At 41.1% G+C, this 23694-nt stretch overlaps 1 protein-coding gene across 2 annotated transcripts in view; it reads left to right on the top strand.

Moving 5' to 3' along the window:
• PTK2 (protein tyrosine kinase 2) overlaps positions 1-23694 on the top strand; it is a 219819-nt gene that overhangs the window by 12517 nt on the left and 183608 nt on the right. For both annotated transcript variants that reach the window (XM_074145771.1, XM_074145772.1), the window contains exon 2: positions 4427-4485. The gene's annotated coding sequence lies outside the window, so the exon portion shown is untranslated. The remainder of the gene's footprint in view (positions 1-4426; positions 4486-23694) is intronic.

Here is a 23694-nt window from a genome sequence, read left to right as displayed (position 1 = left end):
GAATTCAGTAACTGCCTTGACTGTCGTGGGACTTTTCCTGAAGGCCACAGTTCATCTGTCAGTAGTCTATGCTGTGTTGTGTTACTCTTCTGCATAGGTTTCTTTTTGGTGCTGCTGCTGAAAGTGTTCCAGGCAGGTCCATTACCATCGTTCCTCAAGGTGTAGAGGAGCTGTGTGTATACAGTTGTTTACACATAATATAGGAAATTATCTAAAAACTTACATTTACTGTATAACTAACAGGAACAATAACATTGCAGATAACTTAGTTATAACTGTGTCTCATCTCTGCTAAAGAAAATATTACTTGTGTCCAGAAATTGCTGTTACCGTTCTTTCCCTGCACTGCCAGAGCTCTTGAAGTCTTTCCAGCCTACCGTGAACTTTTGTGGAGTTTTCCTGTGACTTACTGTAGTGCCAAAGGGGCATCGTTAGAGACCAGACCTGATCACGTTAAATGCTTTATAAGGGTGAAAATGTTGTGTAGCACCAAACTGTTTATTCTCTTTGATGCTGCGGATCAGAATTAGAAGGAAAGGGAAGTGAGACAAGTGATGCTGACCTTTAGTGGTCCATCTTCAGCTTTGTAAGGCTTGAGATGATAAATCGTTGTATTGAAATGGCGTGGAGGATCTGGGAGAGGGTTAGAGGGAGAGGAATTTGTAAAGAGTAAATTAATGGAGTGATGAGAAAAGAGCAAAGGGGACAAATTTTCTTGAAGAACATTAAAGGTAACTGAAAATATAAGGAAGCTGAGGAATGAGCTCCATGCCTAGAAGATATTTTAAAATTTTTCTTCTTGGCTACTGGTAATTGTTTTATGTCCTCAGTTATGCTTGGTCAAGAAGTCAAACTGGAGAGGGAATGGAATGATACTGGAAGATAAAACTTAAAATTTCAGACAGTGTATATGGAGGTTTAGATCTATAAGTAAGATTCTCTGTCTTTTAATTGAAAAACAGGATTGTGCGATTTTTAAAAGGAAAATAAGGTAAGACAGGGTAGTAGATAAAGCTGAGTAAAAAAAGATAAGAAAACAAAAAAAGCTGGACCAAATGGGCAGCTTACAGCCACTGGTTGGAAAAAGTCCAAAAAAGCATAGTTTTCCACGACAAAAAATGTGTTAAACTTAACATTTAAATATTCTCAGTTTACTGAAAACCTTTCCCTTGTGGTGAAAGTAGAGAAATTTCAAAAGCTATGACACACACTCCCCCCCCCCCCGCAGATATATCTGGTTTGGTTTTTTTTTTAATTTTAGAGAAAACATTTTGTAAGATGTATATAGATTTTTTTTTTTTTTTTTGCAAAAAGTTGAAATAAATGCACAGTATTTTGCTCAACCGAAGCCACTACTTTTATTTTATCTGCTTTTGACCCCTTTAGAAGCTTTCAGCATTTATCCCAACTAGGATGAGATTAATTGATGTTTTAAGAAGCGTTACAACTGGTCAAACATTGAGTTGAGCGCAGGAGAGTTCTTGTCACCACTTCTTCCTGAGTAACTGGTGAATGAATTACATCAGCAAGTAACCTGTGAGAATAAATCTTGGGAAGGTGTGTCTGGAAACAGCTGTTGGTGTAAGGAAGATTAAATGATCCTGGTTTTGGATCGTCTCTGGCCGCATTGCTCTCTTAATAGCTAATGACCAGAAGAGAGACCCTTTACCTGGGCTCTAGGGTCACCATCCAACATCAAATTGCAGTAGCATGTGTTTGTACGCTGAATTTTACACACATGGGTAGTTCTATTGAAAATCGGTGAGATAACTTGCGTGGAAAATTTAGCATGCTTGTACATGTTTGCATTATTGATGCCTAAGCAATTAAAATAATATTTTTCTAGTATTCATCTTTGGTACATTTTTGATGTTGCACGTGGGTAAGTCCCATGATGTTCCACACACAATGATTTTAACAAATGCTTTAAGGGTGCTATTGATGTAACTTCCCAGAGTGAGGAAAGGTCATTACTATCGGCCTCGGAAATTAAAAGTAGCTTTTGCTATATCAGAAAACATCTTTAATTAAACCAATAACTGCACGGGTTTCTCAATCTGAGAAACAGACTCATGAGCGATTTCCCTTTTCATAAAGGACTCGTCGTGATGTCATTCCCATTGTGTTAATCGTTGGTACGTTCACGAATTGTCCCAAATCATGACTAATTCCCTAAAAATATTCAGAGCAGACATGACTCTGGGGAAAGCTGTCACTGAGTTTGCCACTCAGTCTGGTAGAGATAATGGGACTGACTTCACAGATTCTGGGTTACCTTTAGAATCAGTGTTTCGAGGCAGTGCCACCATAACATCTTAGGTGCCACCATAAAAGCAGTTCAAGTTCTCAGTGATATTTTCCCCAATGGTGTGGGGGGTGTGTGTTTCAGGTGAGTGTCTGTTGCTCATTTCTGTGACTTACCTGTAAAAATTTAAGTATTTTGGTGTTTGGTGGGTTTTTTTTCAGTTTATTATTGTTTAGATGAAGGCTTTAAATAGGATTTCAGTGTTCTGGTTTTTATTAAAAAAAGGTAAAAATCTCTGTACTGTTTCTCGTAACTTTGTTGTGTTATTTTACTTTATCATAGAATCATAGAATCATAGAATGGCTAGAGTTGGAAAGGACCTTAAAGATCATCTAGTTCCAACCCCCCTGCCATGGGCAGGGACACCTCTCACTAGAGCAGGTTGCTTAAAGCCCCATCCAGCCTGGCCTTGAACACTTCCAGGGATGGGGCATCCACAACTTCCCTGGGCAACCTGTTCCAGTGCCTCACCACCCTCACTGTAAAGAATTTCTTCCTTATATCTAATCTAAATCTCTTCTCTTCCAATTTAAAACCATTGCCCCTTGTCCTGTCACCACTCTTCCTGACAAAGAGTCCCTCTTCAGCTCTTCTGTAGGCTCCCTTCAGGTATTGATAGGCTGTTATAAGGTCTCCCCGGAGCCTTCTCTTCTCCAGGCTGAACAACCCCAGCTCTCTCAGTCTGTCTTCATAGGAGAGGTGCTCCATCCCTCTGATCATCCTCGTGGCCCTCCGCTGGACCCGTTCCAACAGGTCCATGTCCTTTCTGTGTTGAGGACTCCAAAGCTGGACACAGTACTCCAGGAGGGGTCTCACGAGCGCAGAGTAGAGGGGCAGAATCACCTCGCGAGACCTGCTGGCCACACTTCTCCTGATGCAGCCCAGGACACGGTTGGCTCTCTGGGCTGCCAGTGCACACTGCCTGCTCATGTTGAGCTTCTCATCCACCAACATCCCCAAGTCCTTCTCCTCGGGGCTGCTCTCCAGCCATTCTCCACCCAACTTGTATTTGTGCCTGGGGTTGCCACGTCCCAGGTGCAGGACCCTGCACTTGGCCTGGTTGAACTTCATGCAATTTGCACGAGCCCACCTCTCAAGCCTGTCTAGGTCCCTCTGGATGGCATCCCTTCCCTCCAGCGTGTCAACTGCGCCACCAAAATCAAATTCTCTTCTCTTCTGGAAACCTTTTGATGTCCTTTGTGTGTGGGAAAAACTTAGGTAGTGAAGGTGAATGAAGGTTCAGAAACAGTTCTTAAAATCAATTTCTAAGCACTTAATATGTAATTTCAGGCTTTCTACTGGTACTGCCTTTGTCCCAGTAGTATATATTTGTTCGAGGGGTGAAGGAGCACAAATAACTAGTAAAATAGCAAAACCAACTCTGTAGATTACTTAACTCTGGAGTTCTTGCGGTTTGATCATTTAATTCAAGGGAAAAAAACCCAGAACTCTTCCTGGACTGTGTTATTACGTGTGTGTTTTGAGGTCTATCTGTATGTATTTGTTGCTTCAGCTGAAAACTGGCTTGGCTGCCCTGTGCTGCACGTACCCCGAGGAAATAAATGCTTTTAACTTGTTCCTCCCACAAACTGCCTTTTTTTTTTTTTTTTTTTTTCTTTCCCTCAGGGAAGCAATCTTTCTAATTCTAGATTTGGATGCTGCTAACGTTTTCAATCACTCATCAGGGTTTTCAATGCTCACTGAATTGTTGTGTCTATTAAATGTATGTTGTCTATCTGAAAAGTTCTCTTCAGAATCCTTCTTTAACCCTCCTTCAAAATACAAATCCCATACAACTTGTGAAATATTTAGTTTACTTTCATGGGACCTGCAGGATTTCTGGCCACTTGCTTTGTGAGGTATCTATTTTTGAGTTCAAATGTCAGCCCCCGGCTTCTACAAACTTCTTTTGTGTTGTGGTTTTTTTTTTCCCTAAGGACTTCCAGCTAAATAATCTGCACTTATAAAGTAGGGTATGTACTGCAGCTCCTTCCTTTGGAAGGTTATCTTGTCTTTCATAATAAGAATATCAGTTATTTGCTTTTAAGTTTGTTGGATAATTGACTACTTTGATGTTAGGTCAAGACAAAATCCTAATCAATTTTGAATATTTTGTTTCAGATTTTGTGTTTCATGCTGTGTTGAGCACCTGCTGCTGAGAGCTGGAAAGGCTACTTGAGGTACGTGGAACAGCTACTGATTTCACTTCTGTACAGGGTTTTATTCTGGATAAAATGGGTCAAGTTGAGATTTATTCTTTTGGTTCTTCCCTTGTAATTACTGCTGAAAATCCTGATATTTAAACAGTGGATGTTAAACCAGAATTTCTTGGTTGGTCTTTTTCCCTGAGCCTCCAAGAACTGGCCTTTCTTTGACGTCCCAGTTACGGCCCTTCCGTTCAGCCTGCGGGGTGCAGAGGTGGGTAGGCCTGTGCAGCAAGGAATTTATTGTGAAGGGGAGGAATTTGCAAGGTGTCTTCTCACTTAGCAAAACTATTTAGCTGGAAATTATCTGACTAGACGGATGTACTGGCTTTGAAACGGCGTAGTAATGATTCTCTTTGTTCACATTCTGCTTTTCTGTAGTATATGAAAATTTGTCTTGAGCAAAATCTTCACTGTAGGGACATTTGGCCTAATCTTACCTAGTTTTGCTATAAGCAGGAGTAGAGAAGTTGTGTAACTGCAGTAGTTTTTGTATTACAGGAAGCTATTTCTGGTCTCTTTTCTTTTTTTTTTTTTTTTTTTTTTTGTTGAGTCCTTGTACCTTCCCCTCCCACCCCCCACCCTGGTGAACGATTATATTTGCAAACCTTGGCTTTATTCCTCAGAATACTTGGTATTTCTGAATTCTGCTTTTATTGGTGCCAACATAAATGTCTTACATTTGAGTGTGGCTAGAATAACTTATTTGATCTTTTCTTTTTTTCCTCCTTTTTTTTCTTGTTCGGTGTTTCTGTTCGGGTTTTTTTTCTTTCTTCAGCATTCTCTGTGGCTGGTGGTCTGTGAGCCTGTATTATGTTATTTTTTCTGTTTCTTAGGCTTTGGCAGGTAGCAAAATTCATCACCTGCTTCAAGAGCACTTTTGCATTTAACTTGGTAATGTGGAGAACCTTCTGTATCACCTGGTTTAGATTACATAAATGTTCTTGCCTGGGCTGTAATGCACTTGAGAACAAAGGAAAGGTGGCATTTCAGGTGGACTAGGCCCCTAATGGGATTTCAGACTGTTACCTTGCAATTCCACTTCAGAGTATTGCCTCACCAGGAACAGCAGAGGGTCACTTAATGTCTCCTGACTATCTAAATTTTCAGGGGTGGATGTCTTTATTCTTCAGTAGCTTTTTTGCTTAACTTCTTCCTTCATGAGTGGTCTGGATATAAATCAGCTTTTTTTAAACTTCAGTTTTCAAGTTTATGGTGACTAGTTGCTTCTCCTTTCTAATTTCTCCCTTCCCTTTTCTGTTATGGAATGGTGTTTGTAATACATAATTAGTTTTTTCAAAGGAATTCCATATACTTTCACTCCTCCAATGAGTAAGTTGAGTGGTTTAAAAAATAGTAGTCTTCAGTTTTGTCACCTAAACTGGAAAAAAAACTTAAGTACTTTAGTTTGAACAAAAAGAACCAGTGCTGATATTTTGATCAACTAAGACTTAAATTTGTTGCCTTGTGTATCATATTGAATCTGAATTGTGATTCAGATAGTTTTCTGCATTCAAAAAGTATCTAAAAAATGTCTCAGGTTCTAACAGCAATGTGCCCTTGGGGCCAAGAAGGCCGATGGCATCCTGGGGTGCATCAAGAAGAGTGTGACCAGCAGGTGGAGGGAGGTCATCCTCCCCCTCTACTCTGCCCTGGTGAGGCCCCATCTGGAGCACTGTGTCCAGTTCTGGGCTCCCCAGTTCAAGAAGGACAGGGAACTGCTGGAGAGGGTACAGCAGAGGGCTACAAAGATGATTAGGGGCCTGGAGCATCTTTCTTAGGACAAAAGGCTGAGGGACTTGGGTCTTTTTAGTCTGGAGAAGAGAAGGCTGAGGGGGGATCGATCAAAGTCTATAAATACTTAAAGGGTGGGTGTCAAGAGAAACAGGCCAGTCTTTTTTCAGTGGTGCCCAGGGACAGGACAAGAGGAAATGGGCACAGACTTTATTTAACATAAGAAGTTCCACCTAAACATGAGGAGGAACTTCTTTCCTTTGAGGGTGGCAGAGCCCTGGAAGAGGCTGCCCAGAGAGGTGGTGGAGTCTCCGTCTCTGGAGACATTCCAAACCCACCTGGACACGTTCCTGTGCAACCTGCTCTGGGTGGACCTGCTTTGGCAGGGGGGTTGGACTAGATGATCTCCAGAGGTCCCTTCCAACCCTGCATCATTCTGTGACAACAGTGTGACAAATCCAGAAAACAAGGGGAGGGGAGCAAAACAGTCGCGTCCCCCCCTTTCAGTTTATCCTATATAAAGGCCTACAAATCAGACCTGTGATTTCAGGGTTTTTGTGTGCTTACTTCCATTTTGTCTGACCTTTTAAAAGGAACAGCTCTGACTGTCGTGATGTCATAGGCAAAAAAGCATGTTTTGTGAACTAAAGCCATTTGTTCTTTGGCATACGTGGTTTGTAAAAGGCTGAAGTGAGTCATATCCTGGTAAAACCATGACAACTAAGTATTTATTTGTTTATTAGGTAAATATCTTGCAGTACCTTCCTAGATAAGACTTTATAGATGACCAGCCCTGTGAATAACAAGGCTGTGAAATATAACGGCAAGTAAGAAGAAGAAACAGCCAAAGATCTTAAATGTAAATTGCAAATACTTCTGACTTGTCAGGTTTACATTGAAGTACGTGTGTTTTTTCTGTCTGGGGATTTGGTAGGAGGAAGAGATTAGTGCTGCTTACTCTTTGAAATTGGCATTATGTATGTAAATACTGGAATGACAGTTCCAGTGGAAATGACAGAAAAATGCACTGACTCTCTTGCTTACCCTGTTTATAAATTGTTATTATAAGTATTGTGTGTGTTTCATGATAGTCTTTTCATTACACGATCACATATTCTGTTCCACAGAACCACTGCCTTGTTTGGTACCAAAACCATAGTTGTCTATTCACTGCACTCTTCAAGCCCTTCTCTTACAGGATGGACTTTTGTCTTTCATTTTGTTATGGTAGTGCTGGCTTTACCCATTCCTCTTATTATTGGTATCTGTATTGGATGGAGTCACAGAATTTAGGATAAAGGGTTTCAATTTTAGCTCCAGGCTCAGACATTTTTTGTTGTAACGCTCAAAGCAGATCTCTCACGGTTTTGAATTGTACCTAAAAGGACTTGGCAGTTCTGTGTTTAACCCCCAGGTACCAAGGCATGTGTCCATGAAACAGGGAAACATGGTGATGGCAGAAAACTTTACTAAATGACTACTAACGTCATCCAGAAACCATGAATGCACAGATGACCCTTAATTGTTTCAGCTCATAACGTATCCTTTGTCTTCTTCCTGATGCTGATTATTTACTCTGATTATTTATTAGTGAATGCAGAAGACTTCTATCAATGAAGGGACTATGAATGACACTTCTGTTTTGCTTTATAATTTTGCCTTCCTCCTCAGGCCAGTCTTTATCCACTGAATTGGTGCAGGGGTTCTGTAGGTACATGTAATTTTATGGGTATTTTTTGTGTGTGTTTTCAAAGGTGTGGAACAGCCATAGACAGTAGGTGGTGCTAGCAATTCCACCTAACAGCCAGCTTCCAAAGGATGTTCTCCTGATGGCACCCCTGCTGCAAGTGACATCAGATGCTTTCCAACTTCACGGTTTTATTTCAGTTGAAATTAAACTAGTATTTGATGGGCAGCCTTGTTTTGTCCAGCATAGCACTCATTTATGGCAGATCGATAAATTAGTGTTCCTTTTTATCTCTTACAGTAAGAAGTGCTTCCCTAAGGAGATCTTTAAAGATCCATGATTTCTGTGTATTTTGGATGTTATGCTTGTATTCTTGTTTTAATACACACAGGGCTTTTCTCTTCTTGATACAAGATCTGTTTCAAAAGATTTCATTTTAAAAAAACTATATATATATAGTTTATAAAACCATAAAGAATAACCACTCTGTTCTCAGTGTCAAGATAATTAGTGTATGTTGCTTCTTGCCAGCAACACCTGTGTGCTTATAGCTCCTCCTGGCTTCTGAAAGGGGAATTTTGCTGGGTTTGTTAATCTGGTTTATTATTCTGGACTTTTGGGATGTACTGGAGAAAGATTTAGTTCTTCGCCAAGGTGATGGTAAACTTCAACTTCTTCCGAGCAGGTTGGGCTCACAAGTGTGTGTGAGCTCACCAGCAGAATATGCTCTTCTCTCTGATGAGGTTTTTGCTGTGAAGGGCTCTGTGTATTGGCAGGAGCGTTAAAAGCAATGAACCTGAATATAACGAACACAGACCCTGCTATGCGATGCCTGATGCCTTCCTGAACTCTGTCCTGGCCTTTGCTCAGCTGCTCTTCCTCAGCCTGTCCCCAGAGCAACCGGTGGCTTTTACATGAAAGTAAGTGGGCTGGTGGGGAATAAATTTTGATGCTTGTGACATCCTTCTTAATTGTCTCGTCCCTCGCTGGAGTTTAATAAAACCTTGGCCTGTTTGGATTATCTTGGAATATGTTGCTGAGGTGGAATGAACTAGGGTTTTAGTCTTTCCCCTGGAGGTGCCAAAGGTCTTCTGTATACAAAACCAAATTACTTGTTTTACTTTCTAGCCCTTCTGGTAAATGCGAATAGGGAAATATAAAGCAGAAAAGAAAGTTTGACTCTGTAAATAGTACTCCTTTGTAGTATGACTTGGGTGGATGTGCAGTAGTACCTTCTGATGATGTCAGGAATGGCCATGTAATGCTGCTGCTACCTTCCCGACTCTTCAAATTGCAGATTTCTGAATGATTGACTTGGTTAAATATCCATGAACCTTTCCCCCGTGCACCAGGGCATTAGCCTGTACGTGTCAGCATTGTTTCAGCTTGGAAATGTTGAGACCTTTTCACAGAAATACATTCTTCTTCTTGTCTTGGGGCAACTAATTCTTTTTTCTTCGTCCCAACCCTGCAAACACATACCTGTTCAAATTTGTGCAACCACGTTGAAATGTTGAAATCGGCAAGAGTGGTTCTTACGTCTGAAGTCAAGCATGTCTATATATTATTTTTTCTTAGTTATTGTGGTGGTAGACTCTTATAACAAAGATGGATGCAACCCATTTTAGTGGCTTAAAAAGCAAAACTAACTCTGTTCCACTTCAGCTATTCTTTTCCATCCCGCTAATGTATTTATCACTTCTCTAAAAATAGATTTAGAGCTTTTGGGAACGCAGGGTTATATTTGCAGTAAAGTTTGCTGTAGTTCTGTTTTGATGAGAACACTTCACTTGCTCGCTGTTAATGTATAATAGTCCTTTGATCCTGTATTTTGGTTGATGGGTTTAAGTCTGTACTGCCTGTTATTTGCTGTAGGAAATACATAAATCTGTTTAACACTGGCCTAGGAAGGTTTCTAAAAGCAGCAGGTTATTCCGAATCATTCGCCAAGACCGTTCTTATACAGAATAATCAGTGATAATGTGCATCTCACTGCTGGGGGGTAGACTTCTTACTTTTCTGATGTGTTCAAAGTTCAGACACTTTGTGGATCAACTCTACATCAGCCTTGCACCTCGAAGGGCTCATAAAAAGAGAACTGGAAGAGAATTTTCTGAGAGTATCAAAAAGACAAACTCAACCCAGACCATAATCTTTTCAAGGCCTGAAGATGTCAGTTTTTTTCTGTAAATTGAGTTAGACTTGCCAGGCTTCCAGTTACCTGTTGTGATAGTGCTTGGCATTGGTGTAGCCTCTTGAGTTGCAGTTGTAGACCCAGGTTATAATGAGTGTTCTTATAAGAAAAGGAAAATTAGTGGATACAAATATACTAACAAGTCATAAAATACTGTGCAAAAGAATATTGGCCAACTCGATAGGCAGCGGGACCAGTAAGTGACAACCCAGGGGTTGCCCACGTTCGTTTGTGTGTGCTGTAGTAAAGGAAAGATCTGGTTTTATTTCCTGGCAGACGTTCATGGAGAACTTCCTCTGAAGAGAAGCAGCCTCGAGTGCACTTCCTGAAATGTGTTTTAATTAGCCACGCCTGAGACGCAGGGAATTTCACTCCTCAGGAAATTCAGGGCTTATAAATACTGTGCTGAGCTCAAAACAGGACCTGATGTTCTAACCTGACTCTTATCAGCATTGCAGAAAGTGAAAAGATCGCTTGTTTCCGTTATGTTTGGCACCCCTTGTTCGCAAGTCCCACTTAATTTTATTTTTATTTTTTTTTTCCCTTTTCAGTCTCAATAATTCCTGCTCGCTTCAATTCACTAAAACCCCCAGACTTTCTGTGGTATTGCTACCTTGCCAGTAATCTCATTTTGTACACGCACGGGTGGTTATTCTTACCTAGTTGTGAAGCTGGTGGAAAATCACGCAATACAGTGTTAGAAACCTCTGATGTGACCTCTTTCCTTCTCGTGTATTTATAAGACACGTTACCAGCTATATGTGAATGGCCAGGATAAATCCTTTCAAATTGGCCTGACTCCCCTTTAGATGCTTGTAGATAATTTGGTTTGCTTATTCCCTTATTTCTTTGGGACATTGAGTTGTGTAAGTCGTCTTAATGACAATTACAATTGGCATCGTAATTCTTTAGATGTCAGTTTCTTTTGAAACTATTAAGTTTTGCAAATAATGCTGTGTTTTCACATGCTTGAAATTGATTAGATCCATTGACAGTAGCAGGAATTGGCAGAAATGGTGGTTTATTTTTGATTATGTCGTGTACCATCCACACATACGGCCATCTTGGGTGTAAAGCAGATGACTGTTAGAAGGGACGTGATTTCTTTTGTTTGTTTCTTACCGGTAGCTGGGAATCAGTACTTTCCTTTTGTGGCAAGAAATAAAGCAGGCAACTTGAATTCCCTGGACAAGTGCAGCTTGGGCAGTGTTTCCTTACTACGGAGGATGAAAAGGACATGAGAAGGCAATAGGAGTCTATAACTGCACCCATAAATGAATGCATTAAATGAGATGTAATCCCCTGTGCAAAGAGGGAGCCTTGATGCTGAGCAGAAGTTATTAATGGCTGTTCAGGTACTGCTGAAATACTGCCCTTTAACAACGTGTGGAAGGGATATTGTAACACAGTCCGCTCCCAGCTGTATTGTGGAAGGTGCAGGCTTTAAATTGCTAACCAGGATACCCATTTAAAAAAAAAAAAAAAAAAGTCGTCACTCCTTATTTTAGTAAAATAGTATTTAGAATGTGGAAAGGAAAAGGGCATTTAAAAAGTCATGGCTGTCAATGGGACTCAAAGGTTGACATTCCAGGTTATTTTTGTATGTATTGTGAGCAGGTGGTTGTGTTGTCAGTTCCCTCTTTCGGGATCAGTCTCCTCAGTTTAACTTTCAGGACAGGATGATAAAAGCTTGGCAGAATCATAGTAGGTGTTAAGTTCCAAAGGAATTGGGGTGGCTGTAATCATGGAGTTCTTCCTTTCAACCTTTTCCTTTATTCTAAATGATCTCTACAAGAGCAATATCCAAAAGGAGTGGTGGGCTTTTTCTGGTAGTGTAGTACTCAATGTGTTTTACCTTTCTTCTGTTTCTTACAGTCTTCTCGTGTTGTTTTGCTAGTAGTGATATTCCTGGCAGCCTGAACCGTGTTGTATCCTAGTTATTTTAAGCAGAACAATTCAGATTGTACTCTCTGCCTTCCATGTGTGCTGACTCTCGCAAATCGCTTCATGTATCACTTTGAGTTGGACTCTTATTATGGTAAATAATTTACCTTAGAAGCCTCTGTGTAATTTTTGGTTTTGAAAAACAAACAAGCAAACAGGACGTTCACTTAAAACGCACCTCCTTTTTACTTGGTGTTTACTATGTATTAATCCTTCTTTGATACCTTAAATATTCCTGAGCACAGGATATATTTGTATCCACCCTGAAGCTTGTGTTTCTAGCTCTCTGCTAAATCCTAAACAGATATGGCCAGGTGCGAGGGTGGTCCTTAAACACTGACCTCTACATCTTTCTGAGGGGAGGCTTTTTTGGGTGACCTTTTCCTTTTTTTTTCTTTTTTTTTTTTTGTTTTTTGTTTTTTTGTTTTTTTGTTTTAAAAGGCCCACTTTCTCCAGGGTATCTTGTGTAGATGTAGGTAGTCAATGAAGAATAGGACAGACAGCTGGTGGTGGTGGTGAAATCTGGGCTTCAGTTCAGAGGTTTCCTGTTCGTAACGTTTGAAGAGGAGCCAAACCAAAGCTACCTGAAAGATTTGCTTGGGGGGCATGTGTGTATGTGCGTATAAACATATGTATAAGGTGTGAAACTTCCAGCAGCTACTCTTCATCTTTTCCTTCAAAAAGTAGAAGAGTTAGAGCTCTATACTAAATCCAGAGTTCAAGTGACAAAAATGACTGAATCCTGCTACTAATACAAGGAATTAATATATTTGATATGTTGCTTTTGGTGGGAAACGCTTTGCTTTGGAGACATAACATAAATGCAACTCTCCTTCAGGAAAGGCGAAAGAGTGACATAAGGAAAACAGCGAATTTCAATTCTCAATATATTGGTGGTCTCTGTATCCATAGTGATGGCAGCGTAAAAATCTGCATGGAATCTCTACCATCAGTGCTTGTGCACAATTAGTGCAGTATGGGTAATATGGGTCAGAAGATGCTGGTTTAGCTTTTCTAACTACAACTCCCACTTGAAAGAATCCTTATACAAAGAAAATCTGTGCTGGCCATATTCAGGGGAGCGCCACGGATTTAAAAAGCAGCTGAAATGCACAAACACAGAGTTAATTACTCTTTTAGCATCTAATGCTTTTCTGCATCCCTAATTCTTAGTGGGCAAAGTGTGAAAGCACTGGGGAGGGAGGGACGGTTGCATTCAATCAGAAGGCTCATCTGTTCTTAAGTACAAGAGTACATAATCCCCTCTTCATTCAAATTCCTCAGATGGTTTATATTTTTAAAGAAAATATTTAATCCCTACATTTGCATCTGAACTGTAAAATATTTTTGTCAGGAAAAAATAATTTTTATGTTATTTGAGTGGGCTGGGTGGAGTTTACTATAAATTTCTTATTTCAGCATGAACTTTTCTCCTTTCTTCAAAATAATTTTTCAAGATAATCCTGGTAATCTTGTATTTTTGTTTTTTTACTGTTGTATCGTTAAAATTGCCTAAAATGTGTTTTGAAGCAAGGACGTGTCTTGATTTGTCTGTGGTATCTCAAATTTCTGAAGAATGCAGAAATTTGAAGGAGGAAAGCAGTCAGGGATGTGAGCAGTCCAAGGACGAGGAAACGTCTCCAAGCCTACTTTATTCCCTGCGGTAGAAAGAGAAACATGCGGAAAAAAGTGGGTTTTGGATTATGCAAATAATGGCACATACATGCCATTTGTAGGTTAAATGTGGTGGTTGTTCCCAAATTTTTATTATTTTTTTTTAATATCCCCTTCTTTTATGTTGAAATATTCATAGTATGTAATTGCTGAAGCTGTTGGTAGTGCATATTGGTATTTATTTCACTTCGTGGTTTATAATACGCACTTTGTAGATAACTTCTGTTACATTTTTAACTCCTACGCTGACTGCAAATTAAATACTGATTTGTGCGTTGCTGTGGTAAAAAATTTGTGGTTTTTAAGCTTCAAGGTGCTTCTGAGTTGTGGTTAATTGATCTCCAACGCCATACTGGAACACACAGCGGTGGTTCAGAAAGCAAGGCATCTGAATTACAAATTACTGTATGTTTTACACATGTAGTTCACGTATTTAACCGATTTCACAGACTTGAGACGAGCTTTGTTTGCTGTGCAAGTTACTCTTTGAAGTTCTTGTAAATATGAAGGGAAAATAAGCATAGAACAAAATAAGACATAAGCTACTGCGAACAAGTTTTCTAATACAAAAGTAATGTAATTTGTGTGTAAAATATTTGGAAATTCCGCATTCTTAACATTCACGCTGTCCATCTTAGGGTACTTGGTTTCCCCACAAGTCAGACCTCAATTTTTCTGGAGCTTTCTGTCGCAAATGTCAATATTTAGCCTGTAATCAGGGCTGTAACCCAGTCCATGAATGTTCCCAGCATAGATTTCTTCCAGCTTATTCTCACGATTTATACATGTGAATTACATTTCATCATCTGTGATGGTTTTCTTAACTGAGATGATTTTGTCTCTAACAATGTATTTTGTTGCTGTTGTATGAGGCCATATAATTATTTTAATCTTTTATGCTACTTAAAAGCACTTGGATGCATGTTCTCGCTTGATTCTTAATGTTAGGACTGATTGCCTTCCATTTGAATAACATACTTGACTTCAAAGAATGTTGGGGTGGAGGGTGCACCAGGTCTCTGGTCCTGGTCATAATATCAAATTGAAAATCCCACCAGGAACAGTGTTTCATAGAGGGCAACTGTTGAGTTCAGCAGTTGAAAAGAGCTGCTCCTTACCTGGAAGCCTTGTCTCTGATGAGCTGATAAGAGTTACTTACCACAGTGAGGTTGTCTTAACTCTTCCACGGGTGGAGTGGGGGTTCCTTGTTTGCTGTTTCCCTTTTGAGATCATAGACTCATAGAATCATAGAATGGTTAGAGTTGGAAGGGACCTTAAAGATCATTGAGTTCCAACCCCCCTGCCATGGGCAGGGACACCTCCCACTAGACCAGGTTGCTCAAAGCCCCATCCAGCCTGGCCTTAAACACTTCCAGGGATGGGGCATCCACAGCTTCCCTGGGCAACCTGTTCCAGTGCTTCACCACCCTCACAGTAAAGAATTTCTTCCTAATATCTAATCTAAATCTCCCCTCTTCCAATTTAAAACCATTACCCCTTGTCAGGAAATGTAGTGACAGGACAAAGAGTCCCTCTCCGGCTCTCCCGTAGGCTCCCTTCATATATTGGAAGGCTGCTATGAGGTCTCCCCGGAGCCTTCTTTTCTCCAGGCTGAACAACCCCAGCTCTCTCAGCCTGTCTTCATAGGGGAGGTGCTCCATCCCTTTGATCATCTTTGTGGCCCTCCTCTGGACCCGTTCCAATAGGTCCATGTCCTTCCTGTGCTGAGGACTCCAAAGCTGGACGCAGTATTCCAGGTGGGGTCTCACGAGTGCAGAGTAGAGGGGTAGAATCACCTCCTGTGACCTGCTGGCCACACTTCTCTTGATGCAGGATGTGGTTGGCTTTCTGTGCTGCTAGTGCACACTGCCGGCTCATGTTGAGCTTCTCATCCACCAACATCCCCAAGTCCTTCTCCTCAGGGCTGCTCTCCAGCCATTCTCTGCCCAACCTGTATTTGTGCCTGGGATTGCCACGTCCCAGGTGCAGGACCCTGCACTTGGCCTGGTTGAACTTCATGTGGTTTGCACGAGCCCACCTCTCAAGCCTGTCCAGGTCCCTCTGGATGGCATCCCTTCCCTCCAGCGTGTCGACCGCGCCACTGAGCTTGGTGTCATTGGCAAACTTGCTGAGGGTGCACTCTATCCCACTGTCCATGTCTCCGATAAAGATGCTGAACAGCACTGGTCCCAGTACCGACCCCTGAGGAAGGGAGGTCCTTGTTGGCCTTAAGGCATCAGGTGTAGTAGGCTGACTCTTATCAACCAGCAGTGTATAAGGAAACAAGATGTCCCATTAATGATCTGCATGGAAGGGAACACATTGGGGTCCATTTTGTGACAAAACTACTGTATGGACTTTCCCCAACTGCAAAAGCAACATGTTTACATTTTGAATGGTTTAGTTTTAGGGTTTGGGATGGAGGCTGAGAAGAAAACGGGGAGTTGGGTCCTGTGGAGACTAAATCTTGGACACCTAAATAGAGATGAAGTCCTTAGTTTCTTAGTCTACCTTGGTATTTTTGTAGTTTGGGAAAGAGATGGGAGAGTTGGAACTTAACATTCTCTTAGTATTAACTTCTTAAAAAGCCAAACAAGGTGGTATTTTTCTTTAAACTTTTCTCTGGATGTAGGACAGGTCAGAAAGGTAAAACTTAACTGTTCTCGCATTCACGTTATTGCTTTGGAAAGAGGCCTCAGGATGAGTCACTGGTGGCTGCCCAGCCTCTAAACTTCGTGATTTTTCAAATGGTATCTTATTAATTTCTGGTAAATTTTGGAGCTGTATGTAACTGCCAAATCCCTTGACGTTGTCCAGTATCTACAGACAGATGTGAAGATGTCTTTCTCACAAAAGTCTATGTGGGAAAGACCTGAAATCTTTTGGATCTGAGATGACCTAAATGAGTTTTAGCTGGTAGACTCTAATTGTACATTGTTGGGATAAGCCTTTTTCTATGCTCTCTCTAAGAGGAAGGAGATCTTCTTGGGGTCTTTCAATATAGAAGGGGGCTTATGAGAAAAGAAGTCTCTCTCTGCCTATGAGGGCCTCTAGTGATGGGACAGGAGGCAATGGTTTTAAACTAAAAGAAGGTAGATTTAGACTAGATATAAGGATGAAATTTTTCACGCTGAGGGTGGTGAGGCACTGGCCCAGGTTGCCCAGAGAAGTTGTGGATGCCCCATCCCTGGATGTGCTCAAGGCCAGGCTGGATGGGGCTTTGAGCAACCTGATGTGGGGAAATATGTCCCTGGAACTAGATGATCTTTAAGGTCCCTTCCAACTCTGTTCTTTGAGCTTCCTCCGGTTTGCTCTGATTTTTCTGTCACTAAGAACTTGTGCATTTCTTGCGTGGGGCTGCAGCAGACAAATACAACGTAGAAATTATTTCAACTCCAGTTCTGTGACATGTTGTTACCATCTGCGGCCTGAAATTCCTTTGTACTGTCACAAATGCTTAATTTGCAGAACGATGAAATAAATATTAAGTGTACCAGAGCTGAGGCTGGAATAAGTACATGCCACAGTTCTCTAATTTGATCCCTTTCTGTGTATCAGCAGAGATTAATGTGTTCAGAAGGTCCTGAAATGCTGGCATCCTTGTGCAGTAGCTGGATGATTTTGTGCCAGAACTAATTCAGTGTTTTCTTGCGCATTTAAGTTCACGTCCCCTCTGAACCTGATTAGATCTTGAAACAGCTTGCACTGAAAATGAGTCTCTCTGTAATAACTGATGGAAATTTGCATAAGGCTTTTCATTTGGACCTTAAGCCATTTTCTTTCTCATTTATGCTTCAAGCTTGAACTACAATGATTTTTTTTTTTGAGGGTGAGTTTTAGGATACATTCACCAGCAATTTAGAGAGGGAAGGCTGGGCAAAAGAGATCTTGATTAACTCAATATTGTTCAATATTTTGATTAGTTTTTTTAATAAGCATTGCATATGTATTCCACACATTATGGGAGATAGAAGGTATTTTAACAATGTGTTTGAAATAAGTTAGCGTGTGCTGGGGGTACGTGACGTGATAGATTGAAAAGTAGATCACAGTGTAATTAAAAAATGTTCACCTTCTTCATGTTACTGAGGTTGAAAGCGCGTGAAACAACTGTCAGTTCAGTTCTAGATAATGGCTGTGACCAAGTTTCATTCTTTGTTCTTACTCTTGAGGGATTCGGTGGCATCTGACTTTGTCCAGGTTGGATCAGGAGCAGAGAAAACTGGGTACCTTTTATTGCTGGTCTCTCCTTCCATGCTCAGTGAATGATCAGAAAAGGAAAAGCTTTTGGGAGAGTAGACCTCAAATAACTTATTCTTGTTTGAAATAACAACGAGGTGAGCTGGTGTTGGTTTTTCAGGCACACGGAATGGTTGGGTAACAAGTAAACTACAATATCAGTGAAGAATTTAAAAAGCTTAGCAATGTTTTTTCTTGGTTTAGGCTTTATTACTGTTGCTGTAGTTTCCTACAGATCATATTGCGGTACGAAAAGAATTACGTTTTACTGCCTCCTAGCACTCATCGCCGAGGCAAAAAGTCTCATTTCTGCTGTGCGTTTCTTTGTGATCTGTGAATTCTTATCTTTGTGCGGAAAATATTTGTTCACTGAGTCCAACCTACACAGGGCTGACCCAAATATGCACTTATATAATGAGGATCTTTGTGGCCCTTTTCTGTTTATTCTTGAAGGTCTACATCATGGTTTTCTTTATTTCTGCCAATGCACGTTACAGCAAACTTGCTGATAAGGAATCATTATACATCAACAGTGTTTGTATTCCCCATTAGTATTGCGTCTTATATTATCAACAAAGCAAGTTCAAGTAAGATGTAGTTGTACGAGTGTATACAATATATGATCCCTTTGCATAAATGGAAAAAGCTGTTAGTGGAATATTTGTCTGTGTTCTTTTCAAGTGAAACAACATCAGCAGAAATAGTAAATTTCAGACTGTTCTTTTTAATAGTAGATGCATTTTGTATTGGAATTTTTTTTTTCTAGCAAGTCATGTCTAGATACAAAATTATGGTAGACTTAAAATCAATTTAAAATAGACCTGCAATGCTCTGTAATACTTAAATACTTAGCAATATAAGGTGAGTCAGAGTTACTGAGGCACTTAGTGATTTTTAGCTGAGAAAGTGATGAGTGTGTTTTGTGACCAGCACTCCATCAGGATTCCTTTCCTCGCTGCTGCCCTTAAAACTGGCTTGTTCAGTATTTGTGAGGAAACTCTGTTTGACAGCCCTGAAGGCAGAAGTGTTCATTTCACAGCACGGACAGTGCCGTCACGCCATCGCCTTGGCCCTGGGATGACAAGAGATGGGTCCTGGAGAACCAGCTCCAGTCTTGCTCCAGGACTATTTGGGTACCTCTAGCTCTGGGGCTGCGGGCAGGGCTGGTGGGTGGATGTGTCTCCTGTAACATATGTGAAGTTACACCTTCAGATGGTTGTGTTGGACCTCTTTTGGTATTTCTATATAGAATCTAACTAGTTTAAATCAAACTTGATAAATTTTGGGTAGGGTTGCAAGCTGTTTGCTATCTCACCTGAGACAGCGGGGACCTGGACCTAGAACACGTCCTGTTCTGCCCCATGCATTTATCCAACCTAGTTTTGGCCAGGAACCTACACAGGAAATACAAAGTGTATGTAAGTTAAAAGTTGTCTTTGGCCTTGTTCTGTCTCCCGGGTGCCTGTTAGTATGAAGCGATAGGACGTGAGGGGTAACGGTTTTAAACTGAAAGAGGGGAGATTTAGATTAGATATTAGGAAGAAATTCTTTACTGTGAGGGTGGTGAGACATTGGAACAGGTTGCCCAGAGAAACAACCTTCTGTGGCTGCCCCATCCCTGGAGGTGTTCAAGGCCAGGCTGGATGGGGCTTTGAGCAACCTGCTCTAGTGGAGGTGTCCCTGCCCATGGCAGGGGGGTTGGAACTGGATGGTCTTTAAGGTCCCTTCCAACCTAAACCATTCTATGATTGTATGAAATAAGTTTTTATGAGATTTTACTTTAAAAATCACAGTCCTGGCTTGTGTAGGGGCTGCAGCTTGAGTTAGCTCCTGCGGAGGTAATGGCAGTGTTGACTTAAAACCCACAGCTCTTAGATACAGTATTGAGTCTATGGATTTTATAGCATATCTAATGTTTATCCGCCACCTAAGATGTAATGAATCTTAAATCTTTCTGCAAGTATTTCTGGTGGTCTTAATCTGTTCCATGCCAGAGGCAGAGAGAAATAACTTATTCAATTTTGTCACATTAAGTTTTTACTGTGCATTAAATTGATTAAATAGAGCAGCAGATTAAGGCGAAAAATACTGTTTTAAATTGCAGTTCAGGACAGATAGAATCTTAATGATACCAAGCTGGAATTTTGCAGTGGGTTTGTGGATATGAGGTTCTATTAATCATGTGCTGGGTTCCGGGCTGCTGCGTTAGAAACAAACTCTTGGACTCGTTGGCTTTGCTGAGACGAGGAATGGCCGTGTCTGGAAGTTGCAGCACACGGAATACAGGAGCCGCGCGCGTGGTGTGTTCTGTCAAAGCAACCGGGTCTCCCGTTTGATCATCGTGTTCTCGCGGAGAACAGACGTGTCGGGGGTTTTCCTTTTACACGAACGACGGCGTCTTTTGAGAGTCGCTCTCCGAGGGCTACATGACAGAAGCAATTAGGAGAAGAAAGCCTGTCTCGTGTTGTGTACTGAAATTCCTCTGTCTGACGTCTTGTTCCCTCACCACCCCCTGTATTTTCCTTCCTAATCTAGTTTTCATCAGTCGTCTCTTTTGGTTTCTTTGTCCTGGTGTATGTGTGTGTCTTGCTGTTTGGTTTTTTTTCTGCCTGGGTTCCTCCCCCCCACACTTGATATCTTTTTTGTTGTCTTAATTCGTCCTCCACTTCTTTTTCATCTGGAAAACTGTATAAAAGGGGGCAGAAGCAGAGGAGAAGCTGGGGAAAAGATTTTTCTCTATTTCTGCTGGTGCATCTGACTTGCATGGGGGGAGAGGGAGGAAGGAACTGACTGAACACAAATACGACTATCCTGAAACATAGCAGGAAAAATTAATTATGTCAGTTTAGATGAATGCATAATATATAGCTCTATAATTACTCTCTTGCCCTTTCCCGATTTGTTTACTTTATTTCCTAAATTCCTATTTCACACCCTGTGTCTTCAGGCTTTTCCCTGTGTTTCAGGCTCTGTGTCTTTTTGGCTTAAAAATAATTACATATGCTTGTGTAACAATAGAAATAATAACGTTTGTTGTTATCTCCTTGTTAATTCTCATTGCCTTGTGTCTGCTCTGTTCTTTGACAAATAACTTATTCACTGTAGATGGTTCTTGAAACAACATTCTTTTGTGACCTAGGATTTGGAAAGCTTTTTTTGGACTTTTTCTTCAAAAAAAAAAAAAAAAAAAAAACCCCACAAAACCCAACCGCAAACCAAACAAAGAGGGGAAAAAACCCCAAACCCAACCCACCAGAATTACACTTTGCAGTGCGTTGTGCCTCCAAAGAGTACAGTCGTTGAAAGCGTTGTAATTTGCATCCCTGGTAAGAGGTGTAAGACTTGCTGGAGTCAAGTTCTGAAGAGAAAGATCTGGGGGTCCTGGTAGACAGAAAAATGACAACAAGCAAGCAGTGTGCTCTTGTGGCCAGAAAGGCCAGTGGAATCCTGGGCTGCATAGGGAAGAGTGTGGCTAGTAGGTCGAGGGAAATCATTCTCCCCCTCTACTCTGCACTGGCGAGGCCACAACTGGAATACTGCATCCAGTTCTGGGCTCCCCAATTCAAGAGGGATAGGGAACTACTGGAAAGAGTCCAGCGAAGGGCAACGAGGATGATTCAAGGATTGGAGCATCTCCCTGATGAAGAAAGGCTGAGAGAGCTGGGACTCTTTAGCCTGGAGAAGAGAAGGCTGAGGGGAGACCTTATCAATGCTTCTAAGTATCTGAAGGGTGGGTCGAAGGAGGAGGGAGCCAGACTCTTTTCAGTGGTTGCCAGTGAGAGGACGAGGGGCAACGGGCACAAGCTGGAACATAGGAGGTTCCACTCAAATATGAGAAGAAACTTCTTCACGGTGAGGGTGCCAGAGCCCTGGAACAGGCTGCCCAGGGAGGCTGTGGAGTCCCCTTCTCTGGAGATTTTCAAGACCCGCCTGGATGCAGCCCTGAGTAACATGCTCTGACATGCTCTGGGCAATCCTGCTTCAGCAGGGGAGTTGGACTAGATGATCTTTATGGTCCCTTCCAACTCTAAAAAATTCAGTGAAATTCAGTGAAACAAGATTACATTAAAGGAGTCTTCCCTGTGCCTGTGGTGGTACATTTACTGGAAGTTTGTCTCTCCCACTGGGTGTTGTCCTCTGTTCTGTTATTTCTTAAATTGTGACGGTCCAGAACTGTCACATCTCTCTGCAGAACTGTTTTCAGACTCTAGCTCTGGCTACAAAAGCCCTAAACCATATGCCTGTGGAAATGCCCATTTGTTGTGAAGGGATGTTATACTTCACTTTGAGAATAAGCTCTAACTGCAGCAAAATTTATCTCTACCCATACTATCGCTATTATACTAAGAAAACACCGTTTTTTGGGTAAAAATAGATTTCATCTTGTTTGTTGGGACGGATTTCTGTACAGAACAAAACTTCTGCAGCTACTGTCAGGCTTGCTTTGAATGCCTTGCAGTGATCCCACTGAGATCAAGAAAACGTTTTATTTTTTAGGCAATAAGTTAGTTAGTCTTTTCATGCGTGCAAGTGTTAACTAGTAATGGCCCTATTTTTTATTTTTTTTTTATGGAAGTCCAATGTATATGCAAAGATTATAATCTGTTAAACTTCTGACAAACTACTTTGTGTGTGTTCTTTACTGGAAAGCTGTCCTTGAAATTTTTTTCCTTCTCCCTCCCTTCGTGCTGGTTCTGTTGATTGTCTTCAACCTCCTTTCACTCCTCTTGAATGTTCTGTAACCAGATGAAAAAAAACAACTGAAAACTTTAATTCTAGCTTCTGAAAAAGTGCTGTAACAATGGAATCCATGTGTGGGCCATAACCATGGAAACGGCATAATTTTACAGTGGTGGAACATGAAGGGAATGACTCTCCCAGCTTTCTAAGAACTTGTCTTTAAAAAAAAAAAAACAAACAAAACCAGCAAAAAGCAACCAAACCCATAAAACTTGGAAAATATTGTTTTACTTTTCCAAAAAGAAACTTTTGGGTGTTACATTGTTAGTCTGTTACTCTTAAATCTTTTTTCTTTTGTTTTAAAAGGATAACTAAACACCTCAAAAGCCCTCAAAAAACCCCAAAAAACGAACAATCCAAACCCAGCCCACCCCCCACCCTCCCCAAACCAGACAGAAAAAACCACTAAAGAAATCAGTTTTCTCTTACATTGTGTTCTGGGATCTGTAGCTCCATTTGAGTTATTTTTTTTTTTTTTAGCTTTTTGCCTGAAGCACTTTTCCTAACTTTCTCCTTTTCTTGGTAGTGCCCTTGGTGTTTATTTCTGTACCTGGAAAAATGTGTATTTTCCATTCTGAAGCATCTCCACGCTGAGCTCCTGTCATACCTGGAGTGCAAAGCAGATTTCCTGGCACGCGGTGCTGGTTTGGATTTCAGTACAGGAACTATAAAATCCTGTCACCTTTTGACAAGGTGAGTGACTTGTGGTGACACATGGCGTGTCACGAGTCCCTCACGGAAAAAGACAGGGGAAATTCAATGATAGCAAGCAATGTCAAGACAATGTTTTGGGGTTGGTTTTTTTTTTTTTTTTTCAAAATACTCCACTACACCTACCACTTCCAACAACAAGTGCTCTGTAGTACAAATGGCGAGGAGCTAGAAATGTATAGAGTACACATCACACATCTGTGGCTTTCCCTAAGCGTGCCCGAGGGCCTGAATGGTTGCGTTCATGAAACGTCACAGTATT

This window comes from Numenius arquata, chromosome 3, assembly GCF_964106895.1.
Source record: "Numenius arquata chromosome 3, bNumArq3.hap1.1, whole genome shotgun sequence".
In the NCBI taxonomy this organism is placed as follows: domain Eukaryota; kingdom Metazoa; phylum Chordata; class Aves; order Charadriiformes; family Scolopacidae; genus Numenius; species Numenius arquata.
The sequence above is the reverse complement of the archived record's forward strand: the minus strand, read 5'-3'. Positions and strand labels throughout refer to the sequence as shown.